At 36.4% G+C, this 14741-nt stretch overlaps 1 protein-coding gene across 1 annotated transcript in view; it reads right to left on the bottom strand.

Moving 5' to 3' along the window:
- The window catches only part of USH2A (usherin), a 375273-nt gene that overhangs the window by 261631 nt on the left and 98901 nt on the right, over positions 1–14741 (bottom strand). The window lies entirely within an intron of this gene.

Raw genomic sequence — 14741 nt, 5'->3', positions numbered from 1 at the left:
TATGCTTCCCCTTTTTCCTGCAGACTGTATATGATCAGTTTAAAAATATACTGCAACATAGTGCAACATAGTACAACATCTAAAATAACTTCATATTATTCATATCCCATGAGTCAAAAAAAAAACTACAGACCTCACTCTGGCTACCTGGAAAACTTGAGAAAATAAAAATTCTAGCTTTATGCACACAGATAAAATGGAATGATCTAATATTTTCGGGCAGAGTGCCTTATCCTTGGGGCACAATGACAAAGACTCTGGCACCTGCCACCTACAATGCATATTAGAGAATGCTGAATGATCTGGCACTCTGTGAAAGCTAGTTGAACTTTTTTTGCAAGACAGAAATGCAGACTAGCAAGTATAGCCCTAAGATTGCATAGATCCACGATATGACTTGGTTCAGTATTTTTAATTTGAAACACGGCAATCTCTTTTTTCATCATCCATGTTAAATACCAATCATATAACTAGTGCTGTACCACAAGCAGGTGACATCTTTCATCTCAACACCTCCTGAAATCTGCAGAATACCAGGTAGTAAACTGAGGGACCAAGGGAGCACCTATGGGGTTAGGGTTGTTTAGAAGAACATGCTGTTTCATATTGGTATATATCTATAGCATAACTGGGCAGAATGAAATATTATTTTGTTCATTTACAGCTATTTAATTTTAAAAAGTTTTTTAAAATAATCTGAGATGAGATTTACAGCTCTGTGAAACACCAAGTGTGAAGTCATTGCTATACAAGAAATATTTAAAGCTTTCATATTCTTTTAGCTTTGGCAGAGTACTTCCAAAGAAGGTGGAGCAGCATAGAGAGACAATGTTGAGTAGGACAAAAAATTCTCCTGATGTGGAGAGACCTCTTTCTGGCAGGGTCCCCAGGTAAAAAAAAAAAAAAAAAAAAAAAAAAAAAAAAAAAAAAAGAACCCCAGTAGCAGCACAAAAGATAACAAAAGATAAGTAAATATCCTTTATGACTTCAAGGTTTATCACAGTACCACAGAATTCAACTTTTTTTTTTTCCACAGAGGAGAAAAAATCCCCATAATTTTACCCAACATAAAATTAGCTGTCCCACTATTGAGTCATTTTTATTTTTAGTTCTCAGCCATGCTAGCAGACAGGGATTCTATTTATTTTAGTACCTGTATTTATTTTAGTACATTCTTTTAAAATCAAATGCTCTCTTGGAGTATGCTGTTACTAATTTAGAGATAAAAGATTCACACATGATTATCTGTCACTCCACTGTGAACACCTGCAGTCCTAAAACAGGATCATGATACACTTAAGGTAGAATTTTCAAGCCTGCTGATCAGTCCCAATCTTCACTCACCATCTTATTTAGCCTTTGACCAACAGATTGAAGAGAACAGTTGATGTGACTGAACAATGCTGGGATAAACCAACTGTAGTACTGCCTGCTTGCACCATTAAAAGTAGTAGTAATATGAAAAAATATAAAAATATAGAATGCAGACAGAAGAATTTTGAAATTACAAGCAATGAATGGTTCCTAAAACCAAAATAGAGCAAGCAGGAAAGAATAAAGTGCTCTTTCAGTACACAAACCAGGAAAAATAACCAGGAAAAATTATTTAAAAATAACAATTTTACAGGATTTACAGATAATGAAATCACAAAATGTGGTGACTGGGGAGAACATTGCTGTGCTTAATTATCAGTCCTACTGTATCATCAACTTCTTTGTGAGCAGAGTTGAAAACACCAATTTCCAGCTGTTTCAGCACAGGCTGACAGAGGCTGCAGCTTGCAAGAGCCTGCCTCCTCCCACCTGTGACCAGCAAGGAGACTGGGCCACTGCTTCCCAGGAATGCACCTGGGCACAACTCTCACCTTCATAAGCTCAAGCAAGAACAAGTTGAAGTTTTTTAACTTACACATCAAAAATAAAAAATGGGGCGAAAAAAGGGGGAAAAAAGAAAAAATTGAGAATGCAGCAGTTTTATTTACACTCTCTGCCACAAGCACATCATCCCCATTTGCTCTGCTCACTACATGGACTCTCCATAGAATATTAGGTCAAATGTAAGGTCCCAATATTAATCTTCATGGCCATCTATGGAAGTGGTTCAAGATATCTCAAGAGTGCCCTTTTCATTATGTTGGTGACCTCTCTGAACAACTGCTGTTAGTTTCAAGGCTCACCACAGCAAGACTGAACTGCCTCTGCAGGAAGGATAGACGCCCTGGAACTCGTTAGAGGAGCAGATCAAAAATTATCACAAATTTCACATATTTCTGAAGATAGTTTGAACCCAGACCTAGTCAGGCTTTCCCAAGCCATACATTAAAACAAAAGAGAGGAGACAAAAAAAAGTAAACCCATCTAGAGAAGAATGTTAAGCCAGAGGTAAAAAAGAAGGGGGTAGATGAGGAATGAAGAAAAAAAAAAGAGAAAAAGTTAGCTGTTAATGTTTTGGAAGATACTCAGGTACCACTTGCAAAGTATGATTAAGGTACAATATCTCAATTATTTTTTACCTAATACATTGACACAAATATTGGTTAAAAAATTTCATAGAATGTGCATATCACTTTCCAAAAAAAGAAAAGAAAGAATTTCAGATTGTTTTCAATCCACAAACAGCACAGAAGTTTGTGACTCTGAATTCACAGTGTAAGGCAGAACTCAATAAACAACCAATCAACTAAATCTTTCTCCCAGAAATGTTCAATAGGGGTAGCAAATTTAAAAAAAAAACTTAAATTCCAGACTTTTCCAAGTAAAACTATTCCAAAATGACTATCAACTTGATATTAAAAAAAAAAAAAAATAAAATCAGGTTGCTGACCTAAACTTAGTTATAACTTGAAAAAATTGCATGGGTTGTATAAAACAAGCTATTTCCAATTTCTGAGGAAGATATTTGAAGTCAAATCTTTTGGATTTCCATTTTTTTTTTAACTTTGGATGCAATATCTTTATAGAATTCTAAATTCAGCATATTTTAAAACCAAATAACTGTAGTAATATCTAATATAGTTAAGGCCAGTCTAGATAGCAATAGTTAGTGATTACCAGATCAAAGGCCTTACTTAAATCAATAAAGATAGCTCCTGTACATTGATTACCATCCAACACTATAAAAATATAATTGCTTACCTTGAGAGAAGCAGTGCAAATGAAATGAAAAGGTCATAATAGGTCAATAATTATTTAAATTAAACTTACATCTTCCTTCGTCTGATGGACCAACTCTAGCACACACCGGAATGGTGGTGATTTACCAGTTTAAATAGACATATTAACATGTCAGCAAAGGGCTTAGCAGTAATTGGGTCAGCAATTTTAAGCAGTCAAGGTTCCAGGTTGTCAGCTTCTCCATTTATGCTCTCAATTAATCTTAAGGTATTATAGATCTTAAGTCAGTAAGCACAGATCTAACTACTTTAGATCAAACCTCATTTTGGGTATATACAGAGATAGATTACAGTTACTTTTTGCGATCTTTCTACAACAAATATCAGTATATAATTCTCTAGAATAACTTTTAATTAAAAAAAAAAAACATGCAACAATTTGCTATCAAGATTGTGAATTCTACAGAAATTTATTTTATGACACTTCTGTCACTATATTAAAAAGTCCTTAGATCAGAACAGTACTACTTGGCAAGTTTGTGTTTTCATTCTTTTGGTTATGCTAAAAGTTACTTTCTGGATTCTCAGTTATTATAGTGCACAATAACTTTGATGATGCTCTGTCAATATAATTGTCAATGGACAATTCTGGGTTTTTTAATTTGTTTCTAAAAGTAAGAAAAAGGAATCTTTTCTAACCATATTTCTTCATACCATCTACTTTTTCACAATTACTTGGAAGAATTAATTTACATCACTTTTGTAATTTAAAAAAAGGTGGTAAGATTTTTTTATTCCTTCTTTCTATGGATCAGACATAAGAATTTTTTAGAGAGTGGGTAACCCAAAATAAAAAAAAAGTAGAAGTCTAAATTCATCAATGTCAGGAAACTGCTCTTTGCAGGATGCTTATCTAGAGGATGATGATAAAATTCTCAAAGAAAAATTACGTTTGTGTGGAGATTTTGCATCTTAGAAATTTAGGGGCTAAAAAGACTCTTCCATGAAATTCACCCTGGACACCAAATCCTGATGGTTCACTAAACAGTAGAAAGGATGGGAAAGAGTCTTTTGCTTGTCCTCTTAATTTTCTGCCACTTTATAACAGGCGATATAAAAAAAAAAAAAAAAAAAAAAAAAAGGAAGAGAACATTTTGAAGAACACAGAAAGAAGACAATCAAGGAGATTACAGTGGTAAAACCAGGAGGGAAAAATAAAGAGTGGAAGAGGGAGAAGCAAGAAACAAATCATGGTTAGTGCAAAAACCATGGGAAAATAATTGAAAAGCAAAAGAAATCAAAAAAAAAAAGGGGGAGGGAAGAGTAAATAGAAACAGAGGAGAGCCTATAACCACTAATAAGACCTCTCTGTATAAATCCAATTGCAATACCTGTTGTAGTAAACACAATGCATTAGAAAAGCATTCACTCTATCCTTCACATGCAGATGGGCATCTAGTGCAGCAATGACCCTAATAGTCCAGATCAGAGATTTTACAAATATAAAAGATTTCTTCCCACTGACATATGTATCAGCAATGTTCCAAATGATGGATATGTGTAGGACTCTCCTATCACATTGGAATCTTTTTAATTTCTATTCAGAATAACTATTTGTGCCAGATTACATAGATAAAAGTAAACACTCCAAAATTAGGTAATGCAAAACCAAAACTGTCTGCAAGAAATTAATGCATACCAAAATAGAGGATGAGTAATGATACAGTCTACAATTATACAAACACACATTTCCCATAAGATATCTGCCTCAAGGATTTTATGATGTTCAGTAACTAAAACAGAATTCATGTAGCAAATAAGGATTTTGTGCACAGAAGCCTGTCTTTTTTGATGTAGTGCTCTGTGGATATTTAATGAAAGAGGAAGGGGAGTATGAAAAGTGAATGGACAGTTTCACAGCTAGCACAGTACAATGCCACTGTGGAGAAATCTGTCCCCACCTCTGCCATGAAGCCCTTATGCAATGTGAGGTAAAGCACTTAAGTCAAACTTTTCAGAGTTATTTGCTTGTTATGCACTCTTCATTTTCTTGAGTGCTTGCATTCAAACACTCTATCAAGATCTGTAGAAGTGTTAAGTGCTCCTAATTGAAAAGGGATTGATGAAAACACTACTTAAAATATATGAACTAATCTGTATACTCAGGTCCTACATATGTAAAACTCAAAAATAGCACTAATTCCTCTTTTTTTTCTTTTTTTTTACACCAAGTCCCTATTCATAAGACAAAACTGGTAATGTAAGTGTTGTAAAAATGTGTATCAACGATTACAAAGTACTCTGGTACTCCAGTGAAAATAGCACAGGAAAAAAATTAAATCTGCATACACTTAAGAATAGGCATGTATAGTAAAACAGACAGAAAGCCATATACAAAACAGAGAAAGGATTTTCAAAAGGCAACAGCTTGTCCATACCATACATAGAACCTATAGAAAGACAGTTTCTAATCAACTGGTTATATGCCATCATAACATATAAATATAACACAGCTGAATGAAGTTCGTGCCACTTATTTAACTCAATTTCTTAAGCTCTAGGTGCTTAATTTTGCAAACTAATTTTTCCCATATGTACTGATGCAGACAGCTTTTTTTTCCTCCAAATTACCACAGTCTAATCCTGAATGATAGTTTTGCCATAATGGAATTATTCAGTCTATGATCTGATTGATTTTAGACCTTAAATACTGAATCTTAACACACGTAAATTTTTAATCCTTTAATTTCTCTATTCTGCCAGTAATTGATAAGGACAGTCATACTTAGACAAGGTCTTAATTTAATCACCCTGAAAATCAATTAGAAGGTGAAAAGCTTCCTTATATTATTATTATGAAAATTTCCTGATCAAATTCACAATGCAATCATAATCAATGCATGACACCTCACACACTTTAGTCAATACATAATTCAGTAGTTACATCTTCACCCTTTAAAAATAATATGGGAAAGAATTTGTATCTCAAAAGCAGAAATAATTTAAAGGCTCAGTATTAGTCAAACACAATGCCTGAAGTCATTGGACTAAACAACCCATTATAGAAATAATCTAAATAAGGGCCAGGCATGTACCAGAAAGCATTAATTTCACTTCAAGCATCTCTCCAGCTAATACAATGGTAATTGTCTCTTTCCTGCAACCTTGTTGAAGGAACTCTCCATAGAATCAGAAGGAAAATTTTGGCCTGCTGTTAAGTAGGAGAGGTGAATTAGTAAGCAACAATGGTGAAACACTTTCTTCACCCTCATCTTCACCAGCACAAAAATCAAGGTTGATGCCAACTTAGGCTCACCATCAGTAAAGGGAGAATTTGCATGTGAACTACTACAGGAGCTTGGTCTCTACAAATTGATGGTCCTGATAATATCCACTTGAGGATGTTCCAAGAGCTTGTTGACATGGCTGTGAGGTCAGCCTCCACAATCTTTCAGAATCTGTGGAGATCAAGGGAAATCCCAGAAGACTGGAGGAAGGCTAATGTCACTCCTATCTATGAGAAGGGCTTAAAGGATGATGCAGGAAATTACAGGCCCATAACTCTTACTTTAGTCCCTGGCAAAGTTATGGAATGAACTTTCCGGGGAGCTGCCACAATTCAAATGAAGCCCAATTGGGAAAACTCAGCATGGATTCACCAAGGGAAATTGTGCATGACCAACGTGACTGCAGTCTACAACAAAGTAACTTCCTCAGTGGATGTGGCACAAGCAGTGGACTTGCTCAATTTCACCATGGCTTTCTATATAGGTTTTCTATATATCCTCTCTATAGGCTTTGCCACTGCCTACTCCTAGAGAACCTGACATGTGCTGGTCCGGACAAGCGGTCGGTGGGGTGGGTGGGAACTGGCTGTCAGGCAGCACCCAGAGGAGGGTGGTAAATAGCTTCTTTTCAAACTGGCAACCTGTCACAAGAGGAGTCACTCTCAGATACCAATACCAAGCCTAAAGCTGTTCAGCATCTTCATAAGTGATCTGGATGATGGGATCAAGTGTACCCTCATGAGATGTGATGATAACACCAAACTGAACTGGACACGTTGGAAAGGGAGAGCCACCCTGCAGGAAGGCATGGATAGACTGAAAGAATGGGCTAACAAGAACCTTACAAAGTTCAATGAAGACAAATACAACATCTTGTACCTGGGAAAACATAAACCAGGAATGTAGCACAGGCTGGCATCTACCCAGCTGGGGAGCAGTTCTGTGGAAAAGGATCTGGACATCTTGGGGACAAGCAGCTCAATATGAGTGGAGAGTATGCTGCTGTGGCAAACAAAGCCAACAGGACGCTGGATTGCATCTACGAGGACATCTCCAGCAGAGATAAAGTCATCATTATTCCCCTCTACTCAGTGCTTGTCAGGTCACACCTGGAACACTGTGTTCAGTTTCAGTCCCTGCTGTGTGAAAAAGATGTGGACAGGCTGGAGAGAGACCAGAGAAGGGTGACAAAGATGATCAACGGATTGGGTAGCCTGTCAAATAAGGAAAGACTCAGAAAACTCAGCCTTGAGAAAAGAAGGATCAAGAGAGACCTTATCACCTTGTTCCAGTATTTAAAGAGTGGCTACAAGGAAAATGGAGAGTCTCTTTTTACAAAGAGTCTTTTACCTGGAAAAGACAAGGAGTAATGGGTACAAGTTACTCCTGTGGAGAATCCAACTGGACATGAGATGAACAATTTCACAATGAGCCAGCCATTTGAATAATGTTTCCAAGAAGTGGTTCCCTAGCTCTGAACACTTAAGATTCAGCTGTAATCTAGGCCATCAGCTTCAGCTGATGCTTCCAGATTCAGCTGGAAGCTAGATGATCTTGTCTAGATTATGCTTTACCAAGAAAGGTTGGGCCAAATTATATTTTTCTTTTTGGCTATTATTTCTCATTAAATCCTTTTTTGAAAAAGTACTTTGGGTTAGAAGTTTGTTATACCAGCACATGAGAATCTCACAAAAATCTTAAAAAGCACTGAAGTACTAGTATGGAACACCGACAATTGTTCTAGCATACAAAAACTGTTAGAAATAGTCACTTTTCTTTCACATATCTCTGCATCATCAGGTATTTGAATTTGAGAATTTCCACAAGCATTCATATATTCGCTCCAAAAGGTGACAATCCATTCAACTACTCTTTTCTATATTCAAACCTGCCACAAATTCTTTATTTGATCTGTACAATTTGCTTTAACTGAAGTGAAATCAGTCTCCATTTAACACAGAGTACATGGATCTCTAGCATGCTAAGCTTTCAACAGAGTCTTCATACCTTCCACTCTCTCCTTTATTTTTTAAATTAAATAAACATCATGCCTTTGTGCAGTTTCTATCTTATAGCTGTTTCATTTTGCTTGCTGTTTTCAGCAACTTTCATTTCGCCAAATCTCCCTTAACAAGTCCCTCCATTCTGCACCCTTTCTTAGCGGGGCACAAGCACAAAAGGAATCCCAGAAGATGTCATGCCTGAAGCAAAACAGCACTTCCATAACTGTTTCTTCTGCTAATTCTTAGGTTTGACACTTGCAGAGAAAATGCCTACCACATTCCAAAAGCAGTGAATCATGTTTGCACAAAATTAGCAAAAGTCCAACTAGAGTTGTGACAAAAGGGAAGAATTGCTCTTTTAAAAAGTACAGTCATCTTGTGTGTTCATGACAATCAAAAGATCCAATTCTGTAACTGGTTTTTTCACAGACAGATAAAACCATGATCTAGTCTACGAAAGGGTCTTTCCACTGGCAGGTTGATGTAACAATGGGAAAGGTCCTGCTTTTACAACTTCCCTTGTACAACTCTACTGTGTTCTCTAAAAGTTGCCATGCTCAAGCAGAAAAAACTGGTTTTAACCATGCAGTGCAGAATGCACAACACTGGCAAAAATCTACTTTGGCACTAAAGGCACAAAAATGCAGAAAAAAACCCCAACATACTGCCCTTGTAAGCCCAAAGTACATGCTGCATAGTTGATCTGTTAAAGTACAAGAGGTAAATATGAAAAATAATACACAAGGTGAGATTCTTTTTTCTTCTTCTTTTCTGTGGTGGCTACAATTGGAAAGAAAAGAAAAAGGAAGAGAAAGCAGCGACTTCATACCGACAGAAAGTATGTCTGTGCCTAAAAAACCAGTTCATCTTAGTGAAAATATTACCCCTGTAACACTGGCAAGGTCAGCATCAGCTTGGCTTATTTGTTGCCTAAGTCCCTGTTGTGCATGTTCAAAAATGTTTTAAGTTGTTTTGTTCATAAAGCAGCAGAGTTCACTTTGTTGTGCCAGATCACTCCTTTTTCTCTATATGCAGCTCCTCTCTCCCTCCCTATCTTTAGGCTTCTTGGGATTCAAAAGGAAGAAAGGAAGGAATGTGTTTTTCAAGATGAAACTCTGAATTCATTTTAAGTACTAAGATAAAATTCTACCTAAAATCTCTGTGCAAACAGTTCTCAGGCAGAAAAAAGGATGGTTCCCTTTCTTACTGAAGCCAGCCACTTGACGGTGATATAGATCTTTATCTTTCTTCCACAGATGAAGATGCGGGTTCAAATCATTCTTTTGTGAAGACAAGAGGAGAAAATATAAGAAGCTGGCATAAAAATTAAAAGCATTTCTAAGGACAAGTCCTGTGGCAACAACCTAGACAGAAAGGACACAACAAAATGCGAGTTCTCCAAGAGCTTTTTAGTGTATGATTTAATATAAAACTCTGAAAAATGATTGGCAATATTAAAGGTTCCCTGACAAAAAGTATGTTCTTCAAGTCAGCAAAACAAATGTGGTCTCTTTCTTTCTCTTAGAGTATTCAAAAGCTTGGAGTAAGAATTTCTTTTGCAATAGTTTCTCCCTCAGAAAATCTTGTTTACTTTCTTCAGTTCAATGTAATGAAATAAAAAGGCTGATTCTTCAAAAGCTATGAAAGGAAAAAATGCCAGCAGAGTGACAAAGAATACATAAAGCCAAACTAAGCAAAAAGGTCAGGTTTCTCTCCTCCTCTTCCTTTCTCTCCATCATTTTGGTATAAGACTGAAGCAAACAAATTTAACTGCATTTGCTGTAAAGTTGTGTCTATAGATTAGGGAATCCTTGCCATCAATCTGGAGAAATAGATGGACCACAAGTGGACTATAAAAGTGAGTAAAAAAAATGGCTAAACAGCAGGACTCAAAGGTTTGTGACAAGTGGCACAAAGCCCAGTGGGCAGCATTTACAAGAAACTGGTACTGGGACCAATTCTGTTTAACATTTCTATTCATTAAAATGGATCCCAGGTGATCGGATGAAGTGTGCTGTCAAAAAGTTTGGAGGCAATTAAAAAAATAAAATTAAGGGTTGCAGTGGATACACTGCAACACAGAGAAACCTTAGCAGGCTGGAGAAATGGGCTGACAGAAACCTTGTGAAATCCAGCAGAGGCAAATGCAAATCTTACAGTGCGGTTTTGGGTAAGCTGGCATTAAAATAAAAAATAATAAATAAATAATTTTTTAAAAATAAAGAAAACAAAAAATAAAAAATAAAAATAAAATAAATTAAAAATAAAATAAAATACAAAAAAAAAAAAAAATACAAAGGTACTTGCAGCCTGGAACAAATCCAGGTTGTTCCAGGCACCAAGACATTCAGGGGGCCAAATGACATTGAACAAGAGGCTGAGACAATAGGGTTTGTTTAGTCTTAAGCATGGAAGAATGGAGCCAATTACTGCCTTCTTCAATTACCTCCCCAAAGGATATAAAGAAGATGAAGCTACACTTTTCTGGACCTCTACAGTGACAGAATAAGAGGCAATGGACATGAGTTCATATGCAGAACATTTTGCATAGATATAAGGGAGAAAAATAAACTAAAAGACAGGTCAAACTGGAAACTGGAACAATATTTGGAAACATACTTAGCTACATATGGAGTAAAGAAGCAGACAAAGCCCTAAACAGGTCTAGCTGGACTCAATATGAGCAGGAAGACTAGATTATTTCTCTTCAACACTCACTTATTACCTTATTCTGAATTAGTGATTAAAATTAATTTCTAACGATCTCAAATCATTAGTTGTATAAAGAAATGCTAGAAAATACCTAAAGAAGAAAAAAAAATAGAAGCAATACTTGTTCAACTCATGCAACCTTCTCTCTACAAAGAAAATTGTCAATCAGGAAAAAAAAAGGCATCTCTTTCCTACTAAAAGTTATTTGGTGAAATGAACATCTTTCCCAGTTTCATTGGGTTAGTCTGAGTTTATAATAGGATATATGTTTGGAAAACATTCTTAGAGGTCACAGAAACAATCCACTTACTCCAAAGCAGAATCAATTTTAGCCAGGTTATTCCTGACAAATGTTCATCCAACTGTTCTTTAAAATCTGCAGTGTCAGGCTTTCATTTCTTTCTCCCAACAATGAATTCTTTTGCTCAGCTAGCTTGAATCTTTTAGAAAAAAAAGACAATCTACCTTGCTGTATTTTAAGCTTATTATGAGTGCATTGCTGCTTTACTCACAGTAAACACAAAAAGTTCATTCTCTTCTTTTAAACTACGCATTTTTATATATTTTAACACCATTATCATTTCTCCTTTTAGTCTTCATTATTCTAAACTACACCATTTTCTTTGGCCTCTCCTCTTACATTGTTTTAGAATATCTAATCCTGTTCATTTTCTTGGTGTTCAGTCATAATGCATCCCCCAAAGTTCTGTTGGGATGCTGGGAAAGGTCTGTTTATTTGGCTCCACAAACTAATGAAAATATCTGCCCCTTTGACTAAGTATCAAACGTTTGCTCAAGATCCCGTGGAGTGGAATTTGTTTTACATTACTGCAAAGAGAGTTCACTGTGATGAAGAGCTATGGGGAGATCCAACACTGAATGACCACAGCCATTCTCAGCTCCTCTGCTCAGAACAAATGTAAACGCTGCCTGTGCAGTGTTCCATGGCAAACTCATTAAGAAACATCGTTACTGGAAAGATTCTCCACTCTGAGAAATGTCTGTGTATCCGAGCCAGAATCTGGCAATAAAAACACTAGCACAGATATAAATATTTTTTTAAATACACATTTTTAAGACCACTTTACAACAATAAAAATATCATTGTAAAGAAAAGTTCTCCTTGTAATGCTTAATATATTAACATCTTACCTCATACAGTTATTTTCTAATTATTACAGAGCTGAACAGGCATCATGTAGAGGTTAGCAAAGATTACATAGTCCAGGCAAGTCATACTTCTTTTTAAGTGTATTATCCTATTTCAGAAAACTTGGAATCAAAGCAAGGCCAAACACAAAACTTTCTGCATTTTTATCAATATTATGTGAATAATTGTCTTTTAAAACAAGTAGCATCAAAGAAGAATGACATTTGAACTCCAAGCTTGCTAGTTCTACACCCTGTATAAAATTGATATTACTTCTCTTGAGGACAAGAGAATCAGAAAGGCAAACACAACAGTGGTACTACAGGATTCTGACTCCAGATTCACAGCCACAGCACACAAGCTGGACCAATAAAAGCAATCCACACAAAATAAATAATTTGTAAAACCTCCTAGCCAATTCTAGAGGTCATTTTAAGTATAAAGTCCCACATTAAGTAGAATCTGAACTTCAGCTCCCCAGTAGTTAAATCACACCACTTGGCTGTCTCATGAAAATATGAAGATAAATACCTAAATACCCCAATTTTCAGAGTGATGGGAGATAGGTAAGTTTCTTCACTAAAACAAGAACACTAACACTAAGATACAACAAATGCTGTTGTATCTAAGAACTTCAAGGAACACAAATAACTACTAAAAATCAAGTCTGCATCACTTGGGAAATGACATTATACATGGCTAAAACACTTGACATTTTGAACAGCTGAAAAGTTGCGTGTAGACAGTATGAGCAGAAAAAGTCTTTTTACTTGATTTCCTCTCATCTAATGTGTACTCAGAACACACCTTCCTGTGCAGCCGGAGGCTTTGTTAGAGACAGGACACTGCTTAGTGTAGCCAGTGTTTATTGAATAACTTTTTTTTTTTAAAGATGATTTTGGAAAATTTCCCAGAAAATACATCTGCCCCTAATACTTGCACCATGGACTGTAAGACCAGCCAGGAAGGTAGTGAGGACAACTGCATTTATTAGCAATGAATCAACTGATCAATCTTTTTCTGGATTAACAGTGGGAGATCCCAGACGCACCAAGAAGTATCTGTCTGCTGACTGACACATACAAGCTGGCACAATTTTGTGTCAAAAATGTACACAGCTCCACGCACACTAAAGCTGTTCCATCCATAAAGCACAATTGCCAGCTGCTTGTCTTCAGAAATGGGTAAGAAGAGAGGGTCTCAACAACGAAACAACTGCAGAGTACAGCTAAAGAATATTTTTCATTCCCTTAAGTGTCTGTCTTTCTAAACTCTCCTGGATTTGCCATCATTTTCCCCTCCATCATGTTTTGGAAGAAGGATAGATGACCTACTAAGAAAAACCCAGATATATATTTCTTAAAGTCTTTATTGAGTTACCAAACCTGAACTATACATTTTTAGGTACCAAGTGTACACTGATTTAATCTGATTGTCAGTCATTACTAGCAGATGTCTGGGCAAATTTCTTAGTGTGTTTTAGTTCTAGGTTGTCTCCAGACACTCTGACTAATAGCTGGTAGAAGAGAACACAATCCAAAGCTATGATGAATTATATTTATCCATACAGCGTTATCAGCCATCAGCTGCCAATATGAAGGGAGCTTTATTTTAAGATCTTCTAACCTTCCTGTCCAAACTCTCTCAAATCATCTCAGCCATCACAATAAACTTTACTCAAGGCATCAGTCTCAGCTTATGGAGTAGAACTAAACCCCAGAGTGAATCAAAACTTGGGTAGATTGGTGTTGGGGTTGCTTGGTTAAAAATAGTCACAACTGACAACAAAAGAAACATATCAAAGGGGTTTTTTTCTAAATATACAGTAAAGGGTGCAAACTGATGTCAGAAAAACCACTGGGCAATTTGGATGAGGAAAGGAGTCCAACAGCTGGTCCTACAGATTCCCACACAGAGACAGGTTGTGCCAGTCAACACAGTGTCAATATTTAACTAACACATTATCACTTTTTATTATTATTTATCAGTCAAGTAATCACCTAGCTAAAAAAAAATGTGAAGCCATCTTCAACCTTTTTTTAAGTCAGATTCACCAAGTGATCATAGAGAAGGAAGAAGCTGATTTCTGTTTTAGACAAAACCTGAAATTGCACATACACACTTGCAAGTACTGAGTGCTCAAACATTCTTGCCAGAATTACCTGTGGTGAAGACAAGGAATGTCTTCTTTGAAGAGACAGCTGAGTGCTCTTCAAAGCTCCAGCATTCTTTTTTGTGCCAACAGTGCTGCACGGTTTTTGCAGCCCTTCTCTCTCTTAACAAACAAGTACTACATTAAGTTGTGTCACTGCCACTGGTGTGGCCCCAGCGCCATCAGTGTGCTAGCTAATGCTTGCTCTTACAGTCACCCAGATTCCTTTTGGATTTCCCGTTCCTGCTGTCATTCTCATGGCCTGAGATAAATATACACGCACACACGTCTTTCATACTTTTTTTTTAAGTCTTCAGCTCTGTT

The sequence above is a fragment of the Molothrus ater genome, chromosome 3 (assembly GCF_012460135.2).
Source record: "Molothrus ater isolate BHLD 08-10-18 breed brown headed cowbird chromosome 3, BPBGC_Mater_1.1, whole genome shotgun sequence".
Taxonomy (NCBI): Eukaryota; Metazoa; Chordata; class Aves; order Passeriformes; family Icteridae; genus Molothrus; species Molothrus ater.
Note: the sequence above shows the minus strand (reverse complement) of the source record. Positions and strands in the feature narration are given on the sequence as shown.